At 43.9% G+C, this 21,269-nt stretch overlaps 1 protein-coding gene across 3 annotated transcripts in view; it reads left to right on the top strand.

Moving 5' to 3' along the window:
* The window catches only part of ZNF521 (zinc finger protein 521), a 447,433-nt gene that overhangs the window by 19,970 nt on the left and 406,194 nt on the right, over positions 1–21,269 (top strand). The window lies entirely within an intron of this gene.

Raw genomic sequence — 21,269 nt, 5'->3', positions numbered from 1 at the left:
GGCTTGGTAACATGTTTGGAAGCAATTATTTTAAAACCCTCAACTTAGCAACAGTTTTAGGCAGAGTGGTATTGCTTTGAATAGGTTTAACTATAGGCAAAACTTTTTTTTTTTTTTTTTCACTTTTTGGATTCAGTAAAGTGTTATAACCCGTCAGTTTTGTTGCCATCTGGGTCCCATTGGGGGAGATTTTCTTTCACTTCTTGTTTCATAGCCAGAACAGGAAGTGAGAGGAAATCCCTGCAAATTGAGGAAATCCCTTGGGAGGGGGGGGGGGGGGGAATCAGGGCCCAGGTCACCAGAACCAGTGTTCCCTTTTGGAAGATTCCCCCTCTTTCTTTTTTGGGGACAACCCAACATTTTGGATTTTTCTTTCGCTTTCAATAATGATGGTGGGACCAACTGTGATGATGAATGATGGTGGGACAACTGTTGCGACTGTAGTGCTTCGCAACCTTTTTTCTGGTCACAGTGCCCTTTTGTGCAGAATTTTAATCTTGAGGCACCCCATTCTAAAGTGTAAAAAAAAACTAAACTTATAGTTTTATTTATTGCAGCAGCTTGCACACATGTAAAACACCCAACAGTTAGAGGTGATTTATTCTTTCAAAGCAATTACGCTTTTGCACACTGATACTGACTAGTATTCTAACATTCTTCTGCCGCATATTCTCCCCCCCCCCCCGCCACACAACTAAACAACTAACGTGACCCCAGTGCTCACAGAGAGGAGCACAATGTCCTCCTTATCATCCAATAACATCAGCAGTTGTTAGGATGCTGGTGGCTGGCCTGCGCAATGCCCAAAGTTGTAATGTTGCACAATAAAAACCTGTGGCTTTATGTAGCAAAAAATAGGCTTGATTCACCACTGGGTTGTACATAATTGTGGGGCTATTTGGGGCAATTTTTAGGCATTTTTCCAAGCCGTCCCTAAAGAACCCAGAAGTTCTAGGTACAGGGACTATGGACTGTGTTTCTATTAAAAGTTTCATGTGCTCATGGGTATGTCTTCTAAATAATTTAGGAATTGATACTTTATACTTTTTGTGCCTTACGATACCATGATCAATTATTGTACATTCCTGTTTATGCCATTCTATCTGTCACTATAGCCCTGCAGGCACTCTTGATTCAATGCACTGTAAATACAACTGTAGCCTTTGCACTCATATTGTGTACTTTTATCTGTGTTCCAATAAAATCATTTTGTAACAGAAAAGCAGCGATGCTGGAGGAGTTCATGTTTTACTGAACAAATCTTAGGCTGCTTTCACACCGAGGAGTTTTTACAAGCACTTTTGCATTCTAATAAAAAAGTGACTGAAAAGCTCAAGAAAAATGCTTCCCTTTGAAAGCAATGAATGTGCTCACACTGGGGTGGTGTGCCTCCGTTGTGGTGAAAAAAATCCTGCTTGCATCGTTTTGGAGCTTGTTTAGGGAGTTAAAAATCTGTACCATCCTCCCATTTAAAAGTAAGGTAAAACTCTGCAAAAACGCACCCGTGATGTGTTTTTGGTGCGTTTTTTTTGAGTCACGTGTCCATTAAAAAACGCACAGCAAGTACGGTCAATTCACAGGGGAAATCACATTTTTGCAGCAGTTCAGTGTTAAGGTAGCTTAGTGGAACTTCCAGAAAAATGCATGATGCTTACAGTTATGTTGAATTTGGTTATATAAGTACGTGTTCTTATTTTCTAAACATTTAAAGAGGTGTGCCAGGTCCAAAACCAAACAGATGCCACCTGCTGGCCAAATGACACAGTGTAAAATTATGTAGTAATCCTGTTGGTATCACCTCCCCAAAGAATCTTGGCATTGCATGCTCTGCTGAAGGGTGAGTGGATCTCTTTACTTTTACCAGTCCTGTGGAACATGCTTTTCATAGTGGTTCCTTGCTAAGTGTTAGGTGGCTAAATACATTTCCATGTCCTATCTATCATTTAAACCTGAACAGTGCCTCTAGTCCAAGTTTATCCCTACTCAGGGGTAAAGGAAGGGGGTCATGTGAGCGAACTGCCTCGTAGCAGTAATCACATCCTCCTCTGTTAAGTAGGTAGTACTAGGGTAACTAGGTGGAAGCTAGGGTAGTCATGAGTTTCTAACACATCAGTGCCTGCAACTGAAAGGACCTTGTCTTTACAAGTTGAACTCTTTGTCTTGTAATACCTTGCCTGTAGGTAGTTTAGTTACTTGCTGCTGCACATCCAGTCTTGTAGATGCCGTTTTAAAATTGTATTGCAAAACTTGACATTGGACAGGAGAAGGTGGAAAACCCAAACTCTTTAGGGGCTTCTACAGCTCCTGGTTAGTCACTGGGTGGGTCTCGACATCCAGAAGCTCACACCACATGTACAATGAGACACAATTGCTGTTTGGTTATACTGACAGCTGCCAGTACAGTTGTCCGAATATAGTAATAGGAACTGCAGATCCCTCCATCTGTGCTGTATTAAAAAAATGTGTATGGCCAGCTTTAGTACTCTACAGGCACCCTACCTGCACAAAGAGCCTCTCCTTGAAGAGGGAGAGCTAAAACCAGACTCTCCTCTTCAAAACCTAGAACAAAAGGGCTTCTCTTAAAGTAGCAGGCAAAACCAAACTAACGCTAAGCCTGCTCTCTGCCACATTCTAAACCTAATCTATCTAACCCTGTAAAGCAAAAATCACTGTACTTACCTATTTTGCAGCCGTCCCAGTCCGTTCTCCAGCGGTTGAAGCTCTGTGCAATAGAGGACAACGGCTGAGAAGTGACATCACCCATTGAGTTACTAGGGGGCTTCCATTGTCTGATGCGTCTCCTGCACCTGCCTCCACGCTGAAGCCGGATCGGCTGCAGAATAGGTAGGTATAGCGATTTTTGCTTTACAGGGTTAGGTAGAATGGGTTTAGAAGGTGTCACAGAGCAGGTTTAGTGTTAGTTAGGTTTTGCCTGGACTTCTCTTTTTTAAGGAGGGAGAGCTTTCTACAGACCCACCCAGAAGTGTGCCCCTGTATTTTGTCAAAGCCTGGTCCTACCCACTGATGAAAAGCTCACCAAGGGTTGTACAGATGATGAGGCTGATAGGACTCCCTGTGCCCCATCCTTGTATCAGAACCCTGGAGCCTTTTCAACAGCATCTGACAGGTGATTCAGCACAGATTTCCGTGGGCCCAATGTTTTCCAAGTGACCGTATATAACCAACATTACACATCAAGGTTGTTGGGCAACACATCCCTAAGCAAGTAATCTAGTTCTGAATCAAGCACTACTATAACCTATTAAACCCAGGTCCGATGTAGCTCTATTTCATCATAGCTTTTCAGGTACCTACAAAAATATTTTTTACAGTCCAAATTTCCAAGGTCTGCCTATCTGGATGAGGTTTTATGTTTATCTTAGAATTCCTCCTAAGTATTTGCTGCGGTTTTAATTATGACCATTGATTTGAACTATTGCTACATTTCACTATGCTAGTAAAGCTCACTTTTTAAAAAATGTTGTTATGCTATGTGTTTTGCTTCTATCTTTTAATTTTTTAAGCCCTGTCTTGTGTTTCTTACATTGCACTTCTTCCTTCTTCATATGAAAGTATAAGAAGTAGATCATACCATGGCTCTTGTCATCTACACGATGAATACAAAAGTCATTGAATAAAGCCATTATTTCCAATGGGCAGATTTATGGTGACACAAATCTGTTGAAAGCATTTCAAAATCTATTTAGACCAAGCAATAACTGCTCAATTAGTTGGCAGTTTAACAATACCCACCCGCTGTATCTTTCTGGGAATGAATGATACACAGTCAATAACACTTCACCTTGACCTTAACCTCCTTTAATGTATAACTTCAATATACTGTCCAATATGTACATTTTTACAGTGTACAATGACATAATGCGTTTGTTAGTATTTCTGTAGGGTTAGTGTCTACTTTTTATATTGCAATACAAATATGCTGTTAATGCATATTTTGTGTCTTTTGATTTCTGCTCTGTCCTTCTTTTTTTTTTTTTTTTTTTTTTTTTTATCTAAAATATTGTTTACAAAGACATGTATGTACTCCTAAAAATGTAATTGCAATTATTTGACCCGAAGATAAAGATAAGTGTCAGTCCATCCTAAAGTAATATTTTGCTTAAAGGCAGTAGACAGTCAGCTGCTGGCTTCATATATCTCTTCGACTCAATAACAAGGGCTCCATGGTTGACTCTATTTTTTTGAAAGACTCACACTTCTCCGGCAACTATAGCCATGTTTTCAGATGTTTCCACTTGTACTGTTGCTGTCTCCATAAAAAAAAAAAAAAAAAAAAAATAATAAAATATCAAACCATAAGATTCCTTTGTTACCATAGCAAGTGTACAGACTTGAACGTAAGTGCAGTCCTGTTTGTAAGCATACCTTAAAGACCTAAGAAACAGAAGTCTGCATCATAATCTACCAAAACCTGAAGTATCAGTTTAAGGTAAATTGACACTTTTTTAAAGAGGGTGATGTGTTTTTATTTTTTTATAGCCATACACATATTGTAATAACTGAAACCCCCCTATATATTATGTTTGGTATTTGAACACTGCATGTGGTATAGCTATAATTGCTGTATCTTGGATGTCTCACTCAGAGGTCTATTCTTGTTAAAGGTCACACTTAATTTGTGTAGGTCTTATGTTATATGTTTACTCTTTTTCTTTAGTATCTTTACTGACTATGCATAAATAGAGAGCAATTAATACTAGAAATGTAAATGGTTATGGAAAGGCATTGATAAATTATGAAGGAAAAAAAATCCATATTCACTTCTGATGTTGGGTATCAGATCCAGTGTTCTTTCCCTCTATATGGTGATTTTATCCAACTTTTTTCCCCTCTTCATTTTTTTTCTCCCTCTCAATTTACAGCCTGCATTTCACTAGCAACTCAAGCCACTTGTGTGCTAGTCTTGAGTAACATAAGAGAAGTCTATGCAGATTGGAAATTGGAACATCTACTTTCTAACTAGCAAGCATCGCTATTAGATTGCTACCAAGCAGATCAATCTGATGGAAAAATGTTTAACGACAGTAGGCGTAAAGACGAAATCAACCTATTTTTATATATTTTGCATTTTTGTTTTATGATACATGCAATACAACAGGCATCTTCAAACTTTGGCCCTCCAGTTGTTCAGGAACTAAAACTCCCATCATGCCTAGTCATGTATATGAATGTCAGTTTTCCAATGCCTCATGGGATGTGTAGTTCCGCAACAGCTGGAGGGCCACAGTTTGAGGATCCCTGCAATATAAAATACACCTGTGCTGGCTTCTAGTATTCTGCTTGGCAAAATGTAATAACTGCAGTAGCTGCAAATAACAGTTCTTTTGCATCATTTTAACAGCACTTGCAAAACTTTAGCAGCTGCTTAAGACCAGATTATTATTCAGATTTTTATTGAATCTTTGGGATTGTTCACTCTGTAGGGACATTTTAGCTTTGTGCTAAAATATCCCTAAATTTTTTTTATTTTTTTGTAACATTTTTGGCTCCTGGTTCAATTTTTTTTTTTTTTTTTTTTTTTTTGACCAAAGAAATGACCATTGCACCAAACAAATGTAAACCTAACATGCTTCTGCATATTTTGTAATGGCAATTACTGTTCAATACATATACTCAATATTCTTTTTGCCAATTTGGAGAAGAGAGAGAAAATCTTGTAAAGTGATTTTTCTTCTTCTTTTTTTTTTTTTTTTTTGTCTGTATGCCTATTCAGTGGATTCACCTCCAAACTGCAAAAAAAAATTCTGTAAAATTGGGATAGATCAGAAACTTTGTCAGGTTATTACTTTGTATCTTTTTGACCCACTACCTTCACTTCCTGTACTGCTGTCACAAGGATTTATGGAAATTTGACAAAGTATTTATTTTGCAGGAGGCACTTGCATTTTTTCTGAAATGGTTCTAGTGACATACCTGAAGGCAAGTGGAGGTCCCAGTACCAGACATTCTGAACATCTTTGTTTTTATTTTCTTTTTAATAAAGCATTGAGACAATGGAATACTGAACTTTCAGTTCCGCCACAATCAATTTTTTGCTTTTGAAAAAAGGTCTAGTTTCTGGGGTGCTAGCTCCCATGCTAAGAATGAATGTTTAGGCAAATATCAATATAATTAACTATAGATGTCTTGCATGTATTACCATCTGTAGAAGGTGCCATCTTGTTGAGAATTGATTGGGCCAACAGCAGATATGTTGTGAAACTCATGTGCTTTTAGGTATTTCAGATTATTACTATATTCCATATTTCTTGTTGCGGTCATAACTTGGAGCAGGAATGATACTGTAAACGCTACATACAGGTCATGTTGTGGCCCTCCTTTTCCTTGTGACTAAAAGGAGTCTCACACATCTTAGCCATTGTTAGTGGCCTCTTTCAAAGGCATTCTTAAATATCAACATAGGGGTTTCTCACAGTTTCAGTGGCTACTACCTTTCAGCTGCAATTGCTTATTCTTTTCTCAATCTAACCTTTCCTTCCACTACCTTCCAATTTATTCCCTGTGTTTTGTTTGTTCGGTCTCTCTCTAACCCCGTTCTTTTTTTTTCTTCTGCTTCTCTCTCCCTCTTTTTTCTTTGCCCTCTCAAAAACAAGGGAGTATATTCTTTAAAAACTTCAATCCTATGTGTCTGGCTGTTATTCTTGAGGGAAACGGGGATGAGGATTTAAATTTATCTTCCAATTACCACTGTAGACTTTTCTGTTCATGCCCTTATTACCTGATCCTCATTTTGCTTGGCTCTTAAATCCATCCCTGCTAAATGACATGCAAAACATAAGATGACATCAGGGAAATCATTCAACACTATTTGACAGGCGATGACCTGGAAGATGTACACCCTTTCAGCCTGTGGAAAGCCCACTAGTACCCCATTCAGGGTGAATTCTTCGCCAAGAGCACCAGAAATTTCATTCTAAAATGAATTGCCTCACGGACAGCATAGAGGTTCTAGAGTTTATACATGAAAAACCCTTGGTATCAGCATACACATCTGAATTCTCAGAAGCCTGCATGGCTAATCACCACAATACAAACCTGTCTCCATGTTGGCAGAAAAAAAAAAATCGTACAAACTGATTAAAAGTGGCCTCTCTGAAGCCAAAAACATGGCCATTAAAGCCATTAACAAGCCACTAGAATGGATTACTTTTTAACTAGCCTTTTGGTCAAATTAAACCAGGTGGGAGCCCAGGCCTCGATGGGTTTACAACCTACTGCTACAAAACCTTGGGAACTTTGACTGGGAAATGACTGTACCAGGGTACACCCTAAACAGGAAAGACAGAGTAGGAAACCTGGGAGGTGGAGTTGCCATAAATGTCAGAAGTGGCATAAGACTTGTTAAAAAATAATGAAACCCTTGAAACTCTGGGTTTGCCTTCTGACATGAGAGGGATCTGCCCTCAGAACTGGTGTTTTATACAGACCCCCAATATAGACTAAAGCTAACTCGTTGATTGACGCAATAACACAAATGGCAATGACGAGTGAGGTTTTTATTATGGGTGACTTCAGCATGCCTGACATTAACAGAAATTCTCAAACTGCAACTAAAAGCAGGAGCAGGGATGTAGTGGGGGCATCGAATTGGGTTTCTCTGGAATAGAAGAAAAGCCCAACTTGAGCTGAATATATTCTAGACCTAGTATTGACAAATAGGATTGTTGAGGTGGGAGAATATTGGGTTCCGTGATCACCAATGTCTTTGGTTGATATTAAAACAAGTCCTGAAAAATCATATATAAAGAAGAAAAAGGGTTTGGATTTCAAAAGGACACATTTTTCTGAAATGTTTGAATTTCTAAATTGTAAAAGGTTGGAGTCGGTAATCAGTAGACACTGTTAAAAGCCTACCATCCTGGAGGCAACTAAATTATGTCAGACAAATTAGTAGGAGTAAACAAAAGAAAAGAACCGTATGGATATAAGGAGAAAAAAAACAGCAAATACGAGATTTAAGGAAACAAGTGCTGCCGAATCAGAGGAGAAAAGAAATTGCAAAACTTTTAAGAAGATAAAGGAGACAAAACTTTTTTTTTTTTTTTAGGTAAGCCAATGATGGAAGGAAAAAATACAGTGGGATCACTAAAATGAAAACGGGGCACAACACTTATGTTGAGGGAGACCTAGATGTAGCAAGCAATTACTTCTGTTCATTCTTCTCAAAAATACTATAAATGGCACTAACAGTAGCAAGCTGAGGAATCCTATAGGTTCTAGTAATGGTGGTTCATTTTAGGATTTCTAGAGATCGAGATTGCAGGGGGACTAATATCTTGGAGGGACTGGCTCCGTTAAAGCTTAATAAAATGGGGCATGGCCGGACTGGGCATGTGAGCAAAGTGCTGCCCAGAGCTCCCTGCATTATTCTGCTCTCTAATCCTCTCCCTGGCTACTGATTTCTTTAAGACTGTTCTTTCTCAGAGTCTCCCTGTTTTGTTAAAGCCTTCCAAACCTGGGTAGACTCAATGATGACCTGCAAATCCAAGGAGGAAGGGGCTGCTCAGGAGGCTCAAAATGAAGCTGCAGCAGCAATGCCTCAGAGGGCTCCTCATGGCACTGACAAGCCTAGAGATGTGACATCCAAATCTCACAAGACAAACTGCTAGCCTGGTAAGGAGCCACATAGGGATTTTCTTTACTATGCATACAAGCTGTCCGGGATACAGGGACAGAGGAATCCGGGGGGTGTTAAGTGCTCTGCAGACACGCAGCAGGAACCTTCTTTCAGTATTTATTCAGAATCCTGATCTGGTCATTAGATGAGGAACAGATAAATGAGCTAGAGGACACAGGAAAGTGTGAGGAACAACCTACTCTGGTTGCCTTCCTGAAACTTGTAAATACATGTACAGCCACAGTCAAATCTGTTAAGGCTTAACTTGGGGGATTGCAGTGCAAGTGACGCTGATGAGGCAAGATTTCCAAAAATGCGTGAATGCACCATGGCTGCAGAGAGCCGAATTACTGACCTGGAAGATAAGCTGCCACCCGCAAACCCGCTCTAACACTCGCATGGTGCATGATGGTAAAGATCGGGCAGATGATATTGAAAACAGATTAAGGTGCAATAATATGCTCATAGTGGGTCTAAGCATTTGCCTGGCCAGAGAACAACATAACCATAAATACTATGAGGTGCCTATGTCCTTTTACCCAGATTTCTCCACTGCAGTGCAACATAAGCATTCTCAGTCAAAGAAAGTTAAAGTACTTGTAAAGGCAGAAGGTTTTTTTTTATTATTCTATGCATTAAGATATAAAAAGCCTTCTGTGTGCAGCAGCCCCCCTATTACTTACCTGAGCGCCCTCTTGATCCAGCGATGTCCACAAATTCCATGGCCATCTGGGACTCTCCCCCCTGATTAGCTGGGAAGCAACAGTGCACTTGGCTACTGCTGCTGTCAATCAAACTCAATTAGCCAGAGGCAGTGGGGCTGAACTGCAGCTCTGTGGGAGCTGCCACTTGGCTCGGGTGCTCCCCTAGCATGCTGCTTGCTGTTGGGGCACTCAACAGGAGGGAAGGGCCAGGAGCTCCAGCCAGGGACCCAAGAAGAGGATACTATCTTGGATTCCGGAACTACTTGTGCTTGCCTGAATCCAACCCCGATATTAAAATGAACAGGACGCCCTCTTTTGGATTCCCGTGCCCTCTCTGTGCAGAACATTCTCCTTAAATATGGGTATTATTGTCTATGTCTCTACAGTGGGGGGCAGCCTGCTCCCAAGTATCCGGTACACGTATGTTTATAATACAGACAAGGCGGACATTCCTATAGTGTCCTGGAATATACCGGGCCTTCATAACCCTTTGAAGCGGCCTATGATGAACACTTCTCTTTGTAAGTACCAACCTGCTGTGTGTGGACTGCAAGAGACTTCTCTTACTAATGAAACACTGTCCTGTGTTGGGTATGGATGGGCGGGACGGGTGTATTGCTCTACACCCACTTCTCCAGGTGTGAGTGTGTTTATACGCAGGGCCATAGACTTTCAAGAACTGCCAGCCAAAATTGATGAGGAGGGTAGATCTGTCTTTTTATCCTGTAGACTGTATGTTTGACTTGTGTTATTGTTATGGTATACATTCCTCCTCCTTTCTCCACAATTGGGTTGAGACATTTGGTAACCTTAATGTCTGATAAGCCAGACATCCCTCTGTTCCTGCTTTAGAGATTTTAATAGCTGCCTACATCTCTAGTTGGATAGGCACCCCTCTCAAATGGGTGTAGTTTAGCCCAGGGGACCTTTGCTGGTTTGTTTCGTGGATGAGTTCAGCTGGTTTGATCTGTGGAGAGTCAGAAATCATACACATTTTTAACTTTTTCATGCTTTTCTAAAACACACTCTTCACTGTCCAGGATTGATCTTTGCTTGAACACACCTGCACATCTACTTCAGTGAATATATGCTACATGCCCCGGAGTATATCAGATCACTCCCCTTTGATAGTTTGCGTGAAGGCTGCACCATCCACCAAACTTAGACACTTGGAAGATGAATGCATTCTGACCTAAACTGTTTCTATCACATACTTGTATAGAGGCCCAAATGTATTATTTTTACTTTTGTTCAAGATAATACCTATGAGGATAATGTGTTGCTCCGCTGGGATGCCTTTAAATGTTTTTTGAGGTGATTGTTTAAATCCGAAATAATGGCTGTTAAAATTTATAGTAAAATGCAGGAATCCTATTTGTCTCAACATTGGAGAGTAAATATAATGCTGACCCTTCTGATAGCGTTAAAGAGGAATGGTTATCGGCACAAGATGCCCTGGTCTGTCTGACCTATTCAGCTGAGAAGACATTTCTTTAAGAAACCAGCTTTTTATGATTAGGGGGAGCAAACTTGGCCGCCTGCTGGCAAAATTGGTGAATGCCTATTCTGCAGCCTCACCCATAGCAGCCCTCCAGTTAAAATTGATAATACACCAGACACGATAATGGCTAAATAGAGTGGTACAGAGCGCAATTGAAATCAGCTAAGATGCAGTGTAATAAAGATTTGCTACTGTATTTACAAACCCTTGCTCTTCTCAGGCTTTCCCCTTCACAAAGCGCAAAATTGGACTCTCCCATATCAGTTGAGGAGGTGCAAGTGGGGGTCAGTGCATACTTGGCCTGCAAAGCTCCTGGTAAAGATGGAATCCTTATAGAGGTTTATAGAAAATATGCAGATTTTGTAAATTTTAGCTCATTTACCCAATGATGCAGAAGAGCGTCAATGTCTTCTAGCATCCATGTCTGGCTCTATTTCTCCTACTGAAGTTGGGAAAGGCCCCTACAGATCCTAATTCTTACAGGCCAATTTCCCTGCTTCAGTCAGATATTCAAATACTGGCACAGGTCTTGGCTAGAAGATTGAGTAAGGTGATTACCGTTGTCATTCACCCTGACCAAACTGGCTTTATGCCTGGCAAATCTTCGGGGCTAACTATTACCTGGTCCAAGTCCCATTAGATGGTATAGTTAACTCTGGCCTCTCCTCCTCCTTTTTGTCCAGTTCCTGTGGTTGTGATACTTGGGGGTGGTGATTTTCTCCTTTGTTATTACGGACTTCTCCCATTTTAAATATATCCCCGCTGCTCATTGAATTCCGCAATAAAACAAAACTTTGGCATAAACTGGGGCTAACTATGATAGGGAGGGCGAACCTGATGAAAAATGGTTATGATGCCGCAGTTGCTTTACTTTTTACACCATGTCCCAGTTATGTTGTCCCTCAAACTGTTTAGATTTATTAACTTTTTGCAACAGCTGTTGTGGATGCAGAGTTCACCCAGAATCCGTTTGGAACAACTTCAGCGCCCAAAAAGTGCAGGAGGGATTGCATTCCCGAATGCCTGGATATACTTTTTGGCTGCTCAGTCGCAGCATATAGTGGCAGGTATGGCTCGGATGGAGGAGAAGGAATAGTCAATCTTTTATTGTTGTCTGTCCATTTTATTTCATTATACAAAAGCATCCTCTCTAAGGATTAAAAGCCCAATATTTCGCTAAATCGAATTGACTTTTCCCTTATCGCATAATGCAGAAGGTATGGTATAAAGTGAAACAAATGCAGAGGGTGACTGGTTTTACTCATTATAGCCCTATCTGGAACAACTACACCTACCGGAGTTAGCCAAGCTTTCGTATGCCACTAAATGGCGTGCATATGGCATTACTCATGCTTGGAATTTTACAATATAGTAATGTTAAGAAAGGTGTTATAACTATCTGTTACCCATCCTTAAGCTCCATCTATTTGGAAGTGAATACCTGCAAAGCAATGTGTAACAGTGGCAGTCCGATCTGGGGGGAACTGACCAGCTAGAAATGGGAGATGGCATGGTAGGCAGTGCATGATAGTTCCTTAAATGCCTCTCACTACCTAAACTAGTAAACTATACTCCTCTTAAATTGTTCAAGATTGAACTTCTCCCTGACCCGCCTGTCTTAAATGTAGCAGGGACCATGGAAATCCTTTTCATGTGCTATGGCGCTGTCCAAAGTTACATATACTGGGAATCCATACTTTCTACCATCAAGCATTTCAATGTACTATACCATTGGACCCCAAATGTTTATTAGGTATGATAGATGACATAATCTCAGATGCATTTGTTAAGGAAGCACTCTCCATGGCCATTTTTCAGGCCGCATAGTAATTTTGCCTCACTAGAAAGCTGCTTTCCTTCCTACCCATAGAGAATGGGTAACTCATATGGGCACCACTCTCCGCTATGAATGGGTTATCTACAATATAGAGAATGCTTGTTCAAATTTCAAAAAGAATGGGGTGAATGGTTAGATTTTCCTGGACTGGCCCCTGTGGAACTGCTCATGGATATGTTGCTGGTCTCTGCATGGCATTTGCTGAAATGCTTGAGTAATTCAAGTCAATGGAATTTTGAATGCTAACTTTTGCAGTTGGTTGATTTACACTTTGGGGGAGAAGTGGGGCTTGCAATTCATTTATGCAAGGAATGGAATATCATTAGTGTTTGTAGTGTTGTAACCATATGCAGTGGAGGTATTTGGATATCTGTTTAGTTCTGGAACCTGTATGTTTGTACAAACCTAAATACGTTTTTCTTAAAAGAAAGGGGGAAAAAAGCATAATAAAGCAATGAGCCCTGATAGTTTTCATCCCAGAGTTCTAGAAGAACTTTTGAGTTGTTGTTGGACCAATAACGGATCTTTTTATTCAATCTGTTCTAACAGGAGACATTCACCCTGACTGTGGAAAGCTGAAATTGTACCTATTCATAAGAAGGGTAGCAAGGTAGAAGTTGGCAGTAAGTTTAACATCTGTTGTAGTCAACTTAATAGAATTACTGCTGAAAAGGGTCCCAAAGCAGCATGGCTTTACTGAGCGCAGATCATGTCACCCGTCCGATGTGTAGTATTGCTTAAGCAGATTTAATCTGCTTTGAAGAGACATTGGAAAGAAGCCTTACCTGTGATCTAATATTATGTCAGTATCTGAAGTTTGCCATGCAACACTTCTTCCTAGAATGACTTTGGCTTTTTTGAGTGCTGTGATTTTGGAGAAACTAATGTTGACCTTTTATTTATAAGGAGAGTTTAGTTATGGACAATAACGGAAGTGTTTAAAGAAAAGAACACGCTGGCTGGCACAAGGATGGTATATAAGAAAAGATTCTACAAAGTAGCAGCAAAGGTAATGTTCCACAGTTTGGGAAGAAACTAGAGCAGAAAAAGTTTGATTTTAGATTAGGAAAATAATAGGAACATTTTCCGAAACGCAGTCCCTGGACTTGGATGTTCACAAAATGTGTGGGTAGATTTTAAACATTCTGTACGTACAACCGAAGGATAATTATGAATTTGATTTGCTTTTTAAGGAAGAGTGGGAAAAAATCCCAACTGTTTTTTTATTTGTTATATTATTTTCATCAGATAAAGTGTAATGGTTTTTGAAATTTGCAGAAACATAATTACATTTATTTGCATAGGATGCGCTAACTTTTTGCTGAGGAAATCAACAAAACATGATTGAACAATATTTTGTATGAGGCTGTGTATGAATGCATGTGTTTTTCTTTTGGTTTTTTTTTTTTATTTTTATTTTGGTAGGCACACTAGATCTAGTGAGTATTTTTTTTCAGTACAGCCTGAACTCTTAATGGCATGGACTTATCAAGGTGCATAAACCTTCCCTAGGTTTTTTTTGTCCATGTTAACTCAATGGCATTATGATATTCCTTTTAGATTTTTCTTTACAAGTTCACCTCGTTACACTTTATCATGAAGGTCCTCTGTTTAAGATCTGCAGGCCATTGGAATACCATGAATTCACTTTTCATGTTCATAGACCTTGTTTTGAGATGAGTGTTTGTTTTTTTTTTTTTTTTTTTTATGTTTTGGCCGCAAGAAAGTGCCCACTGTGTATCCTCACTTTCTAGCTCTTAGTTGGCAAAGGTAAAACTTGTTGTGGTTTTAGGTAGCTGTAGATCATTCTTTTCTAGATTTAGTGTGTGGTGTATTCATAAATACCCCTCAACTTACCACTGTTGTAAAGAGTGGTTTTGCAAGTCCTCGTGAAGATCCTGTTCGATTTAAGGCTGAAATCTAGGATTAAAACACCCATCCAATTAACCATGCACTGCAAAAAACGGAATTTTTGTAAAATCTTACCTGTAAAATTCCTTTCTCTGAGTCCTCCGACAGTCGCCGCCTCTTCATATTCGTCACATATGGGGTATTAGACTTTGCTCCGAAGGAGTAGCTAGGCAACAGAATGTTAACATTAAAGCTTTTAACATATCCCACCCTCAAGGGGTGGTCCCCTCAGTCAATACCCTCCTACTTCCTGCAACCATATCTCAGTTTCAGTGGAATAGCAGTAGAGTATACAACCAAACCCCAAAAGAGGGGCGGGGGCGGCAACTGTCGGAGGACTCAGAGAAAGGAATTTTACAGGTAAGTTTTTACAAAAATTCCGTTTTCTCTTACGTCCTCCGACAGTCGCCGCCTCTTCATATTCGTCACATATGGGGACGTCCCAAAGCAGTGCAAACACGAGGGGTGGGAAACGCATCCGCGCCGAAAGGCAACGCAGTCTCCACATCAAAGAAAGGAACCTTACCAAAGGAAGGAAACCAGCTGGGCTACAGGAAAAACAAGTGCTCAACAGGAGCAACAACCCAGGAAAAGACAAATAACCAGGGGATAAAAAACTTATCCCAACAGCCAGAGGTCCCCAACAAGGGACCCTAGGGAATTGCCGCACTAAGAACCTTGCGGCCAAAGGAAGCATCCGCCGATGCCTGAACATCTACTTTGTAGAATTTTGTGAAAGTATGCACGGTTGACCAGGTCGCCGCCTTTCACACCTGGGCTACAGAAGCCCCATGACGACAGGCCCAAGACGTACTCAAAGATCTAGTAGAGTGCGCCTTCACAGGCACAGGGGGAACCTTCCCCTGCAAAGCATAGGCCTGTTCAATGGTCTGCCTGATCCATTTGGCGATGGTAGAGGCCGACGCCGCCATGCCCTTCCGAGGACCCTCCGGAAGAACAAACAAGGAGTCCGTTTTTCGAAAGGACTCAGTCGATTTAAGGTAAACCCTTATCGCCCGAACAACATCCAAAGAATGTAATCTAACTTCCTTTGGATGTTTAGGCTTCGCGCACAGCGAAGGCAAGACAATATCCTCATTAAGATGGAATTCCGAAACTCGCTTCGGAAGAAAAGAAGGATTGGGTCGCAAGACCACCTTATCCAAATGAACAACCAGATACGGAGACTTGCAGGACAAAGCTGCCAGCTCCGACACTCTGCGAGCCGAAGTGATCGCAACCAAAAAGGCGACCTTTTTGGACAACATAGACAACGAGATCTCCCTGATCTGTTCAAAAGGAGCACGTTGTAACACAGATAAAACGAGATTCAAGTCCCAAGGGGGCAGAGGATCCCTCCTAGGAGGAACCAGATGCCGCACTCCCTGAACAAAAGTGCCAACCAAGGAGTTGGAAGCCACGGGACGTTGAAACAGAACGGCCAGCGCAGACACCTGACTCTTGATCGTAGCCAGCGCCAAACGCTGATCGACACCCGTTTGAAGGAAGGACAGCACTCGGGAAACAGAGTACGTGCGGGGTGAAAACCCCCTGGACTCACACCAGGCAAAATAGGCCTTCCAAGTACGGTAATAAACCTTCCCCGAGGAAGACTTCCTCGCGTTGATCAAGGTATGAACGACCTCTGGGGAGAGACCCTTCTCCTTCAGGACCTCGGTCTCAACAGCCAGGCCGTCAAAGCCAGCGACTGTAAAGCAGGATGGTATATCGGTCCTTGAGACAGGAGATCGTCTCGAAGAGGCAGACGCCACGGGGCGTCGACCGCCAGATTCACGAGGTCTGCGTACCAGGACCGGCGAAGCCAGTCCGGTGCCACAAGAATCACCGTGCTGCGTTCCGAGTGTAACCTGCGAAGGAACCTGGACAGCAACTGAATCGGTGGAAACGCGTACATCAGACTGTACTGATGCCATGGGGCCACTAACGCGTCCAACGCGTCTGCCCAAGGGTCGCGCGTCCTTGCCACGAACCTTCTCACCTTGTTGTTGAGACGAGACGCGAACAGGTCCACATCTGGAAGACCCCACTTCGCGCACAACATCTGGAAGACAGCCGGGTGGAGAGACCATTCCCCCTGATCCAGGGTCTGGCGACTCAGATAGTCCGCCTGCCAGTTCTCCATTCCCGGAATGTGAACCGCCGTTATCGCCGGGACATGAGTCTCGGCCCAAGACAGAATGTCGGCCACTTCTCGAGCCGCTCGGGCACTCCTGGTGCCCCCTTGGTGGTTGATGTAGGCCACCGCCGTGGCATTGTCCGTCTGCACCCGAACCGGGCAGCCCTGCAGCCGGTCCGTCCAGCGATTAAGACAGAGATTTATCGCACGCAATTCCAGAATGTTGATCGGAAGGGAGGACTCCCCCTCCGACCAAGTCCCCTGGGCGGACAGAACGCCCAGAACACCACCCCAGCCCGACAGGCTGGCATCCGTGGTGATTACCGTCCACGAGATAGGACGAAACGACTTGCCCCCGGACACCATCGGGGACTGGAGCCACCACAGAAGGTCTCTTCTGGTGCGATGACTCAACGAGATTTGAAGATCCAGAGATTGAGGTCGCCCGTCCCACATGGACAGGATCTCCGCTTGGAGACCCCGCGTGTGAAACTGGGCGAAGGGAATCGCCTCGAAGGCCGAGACCATCAATCCCAGACATCTCATGCACGTCCGCAGAGACGAGTGCGGAACGTCCCTGAGGGACCTGACTTCCTCCTGAAGAGTTCTGAGCTTGTCTTCCGGCAGGAAGACCTTCGCCTGCACCGAGTCCAGAATCATTCCCAGGTAGGGAAGACGAACCGACGGACTCAGTGTCGACTTTGGAAAATTTATCGTCCAACCAAACTCCTGCAGAGTTTGCATCGTGACAGACAGGTCCTTCTCCAGACCCTGGCCGGTCGCAGACCGAACCAGAATGTCGTCCAGATACCCCAGGACAGAAATGCCCTGGGCCCTCAATAACGCCAGAACCGGTGCAAGCACCTTGGTGAAGACCCGCGGAGCCGAGGCGAGGCCAAAAGGCAACGCCACGAACTGGTAGTGATCCTCCGCAATGGCAAATCGAAGGTACCTCTGGTGACCCTCGAAAATGGGGATGTGAAGATACGCATCCTTCAAATCGATGGAGGCCATGAATTCCCCCGGAACCAGGGCAGCCACCACCGACCGCAGGGATTCCATGAATTGGACGAACCTTGCCCTCCTTTCTGGGCACGGTGAACAGATTGGAATAAAACCCCCGAAAACTGTCCCGATGAGGCACCGGAACTACCACTCCCTGAGCCCTCAGGTCCCGCACCGCCAGGTGCAGGTCCCGTAAACGCTCTGGAGACAGTTGAAGATTTAAGGGAAAAAATCTGCTCTCCGGCCGAGAGAGAAACTCGATCTTGTAACCAGATCGAACGATCTCCTGAACCCATCTGTCCCGCACGCGGGCCAACCAGGGCTGAAGAAAACCGAGCAAGCGTCCCCCCACCCCAAAACTGGGTGAGGGCGCCCCTTCAGGCCGCACTGTTATGGGCTGCGGATCCGGATTGACCGGACTTCTGTTTACCAGACCAGGGCTTCTTCTGAGAGCCTTGACCTTTGACCGGTTTGCCCTTGTAGTGCGACCGAAAGGCACGAAAGGACCCCTGAGGGGGCCGAAAATTAGCATGCTTCTTCCCAGAAGCCCCCTTAGCCTTGGGGAAATGGGGCAAGAGAGTGCTCTTACCTCCGGTGATCCCCTTAATCAACACATCCAAGGACTCCCCAAAAAGGCGAGACCCATCATAAGGCAGATTGGCTAAGGTCTTACGTGAAGATTGGTCCACCGACCAACATTTCAACCAAACCAGGCGGCGAGACAACACCGCCACACTGTGCACACGTGCAGCCAACGGGACTAGGTCCAAGTCCGCATCACACAGATACATGACACCCTGGTGGATTTGATCCACCATATCCAGGGTCGCCGGCGAGGCCGAATCGGCCACTAGGACGCGCCTAAGCATCTGCGTCCAACTTGCTACCGCCTGGGCCGCCATGAGAGAGGCAAACAGAGCCTTAAGCATAGAACCCGTAACAGAATAAGTATGACGGGCAAGAGACTCCAATCTCCTATCCGTGGCATCACGGAACACAGGGGAATCCTCTGCAGGAATCGCAGTGGATTTGTTTAAAAACCGCAATTGCGTGATCCACTGGGGGTGGCACACACACCACCTTTCATCAGTGGAAGGCGAGAAAGGATAACGCAGCCTGAACCTACTTGGTACAGCAAAAGGTTTGCGCAGATTGCGCCATTGTTCCTTAACAGCGCGCTGAAAATCATCATTGCAGGGAAAAACCTGCGGCGTCCTGCGTTTTCTCTGCGTCCCATAAGCCGCCAAGGCAGCGGGGGGACACACTTCATCCTGCAAACGCAGCGTTTGTTTTATGGAAGCAATCAATTCATCCATGATTGCAAGCTCTTCAGGCGAGCCGGGGGGAGAATTATCAACCCCTTCAACCTCAGCCTCCACCTCAGACCCCACTAGATCCAGGGAGGAGCGGGACCCCGATAAGGAGGCCCCCGCCATAACAGCCCCATCACCTTCACCCTCAGAATCAGAGGAAAGAGAAACTCTGGGTCTTTTAGTAGATTGAGCAGCCACCAGCATCTGCACCTGAGCAGCAAGGCCAGCCACAATAGTGGCTAAATCCCCCCCTGGGGGGGAAACAGCGGTCCCCTGGCTTTCCACCAAGGCGGTAGGAAATTTGCCCTCCTGAGAATCCATTGCCCCTATTACAAATGCCGGATAATAAAGGGTTAACTGCCCCTTTAACAAGCGCGGCGAGCGCAGTCCACCGCACCCCACACAAGCACAATGAGACCCCCACAGGGACAATAAAACTGACACAGGCAATGGATAAGAAGGATATAACCTGAGGAGACCCTCGCCGCTGCTGCTGCCTCGATCGGTGTTCCTGGAGAAGAGGAAGTGATGCTGCCAGGGCGCTCTATGAAAGCCTATGGGAGGCTACAAGAAAATGGCCGCCATGCATGTAGAACATGCGGCCGGAGCGATTGCAGGCAAAATGGTGCCGTTTGGCGCCGAAACCGCCGCTCCACAGTACAGTAAAGCACAAATGTCATCCATGTATAAAAAAACATGTCAGATCGCCGCAGCGATCGCTGTATAGTGCCCAAACATGCCCAAAACATGCCCCACAGCACACAGCTTCTCACACTGACAAGGCTGACACACACAGTGTCACACAGCTCCCCCCCCCGCCCTTGCAGCCCACAGCATGCAGCCGAGTGATAGGGAGACAAACAGTGTGAACAGAGGCAGGTTACACAGTCCCAGACTGACACCCCCCCAGACAGACAGGTCCCCACATAAATACACTTACCTCACAATGGCGTGGGGGACCCGCACAGGCGAACAAGCCGCTGCACATGAGGCAGGGAGAGTCGCATACAAGACGCACAGAATGAGGGTTAAGAAACCGCACAGCATCCAGTGAGGTAGCCACCTCACCAATCATCCCTGCACCGAACAGGGATGGGTCGTTCACTGTGCCAGGAGCGTTACCTGGCTGAACGCTCGATGGCAGGCTGGCAAGCCACTGACCCACGACCTGCGACCAGGGGGATCAGCCCGAGACCCAGCCCGCATGATCCTCTTCATCCGAAGAACTAACTAACGCTGACAAAAAGAACAGCTAAGTAAAGGTAGAGAGAAAACTCAAACAAAAAATCAAAAAAGAAGAAAGAGTCTGGGGCACAAAGCCCCAGCACAGAGAGAGCCAGCCACTCCTGACAAGCTAGACATTGAAACTGAGATATGGTTGCAGGAAGTAGGAGGGTATTGACTGAGGGGACCACCCCTTGAGGGTGGGATATGTTAAAAGCTTTAATGTTAACATTCTGTTGCCTAGCTACTCCTTCGGAGCAAAGTCTAATACCCCATATGTGACGAATATGAAGAGGCGGCGACTGTCGGAGGACGTAAGAGAAAAATAAATGCTTGTTAAGACTATGGAGTAGAGGAAAAGGGGGTGTCTTTTTCCTTATTCTGTCAGCACTCCCCTCTTTTCCCTAATGCTCCAGGTAATACATATAAGTAATAAAAACATCCAATTACAAAATAGAGTGTAATATTTATGTACAGTATCTCACAAAAGTGAGTACACCCCTCACATTTTTGTAAATATTATATCTTTTCATGTGACAACACTGAAGAAATTACACTTTGTTACAATGTAAAGCAGTGAGTGTACAGCTTGTATAACAGTGTAAATTTTCTGTCCCCCTCAAAATAACTCAACACACAGCCATTAATGTCTAAAATGCTGACAACAAAAGGGAGTACACCCCTAAGTGAAAATGCCCAAATTGGGCCCAAAGTGTGTTTTTGTGTGGCTACATTTATTTTCTATCACTGCCCTAACCCTCTTGGGCATGGAGTTCACCATAGCTTCACAGTTGCCAATGGAGCCCTCTTCCACTCCTGCATGATGACATTACGAAATTACGGAGCTGGTGGATTTTGGAGACCTTGAGCTCCTCCACCTTCTGTTTGACGATACCCCGCAGATGCGCAATAGGGTTTAGATCTGGAGACATGTTTTGCCAGTCCATCACCTTTACCCTCAGCTTCTTTAGCAAAGCAGGGGTCATCTTAGAGTTGTGT

Source organism: Pelophylax lessonae (assembly GCF_965119305.1).
Source record: "Pelophylax lessonae genome assembly, chromosome: 5".
Taxonomy (NCBI): domain Eukaryota; kingdom Metazoa; phylum Chordata; class Amphibia; order Anura; family Ranidae; genus Pelophylax; species Pelophylax lessonae.
The sequence above is the reverse complement of the archived record's forward strand: the minus strand, read 5'-3'. Positions and strand labels throughout refer to the sequence as shown.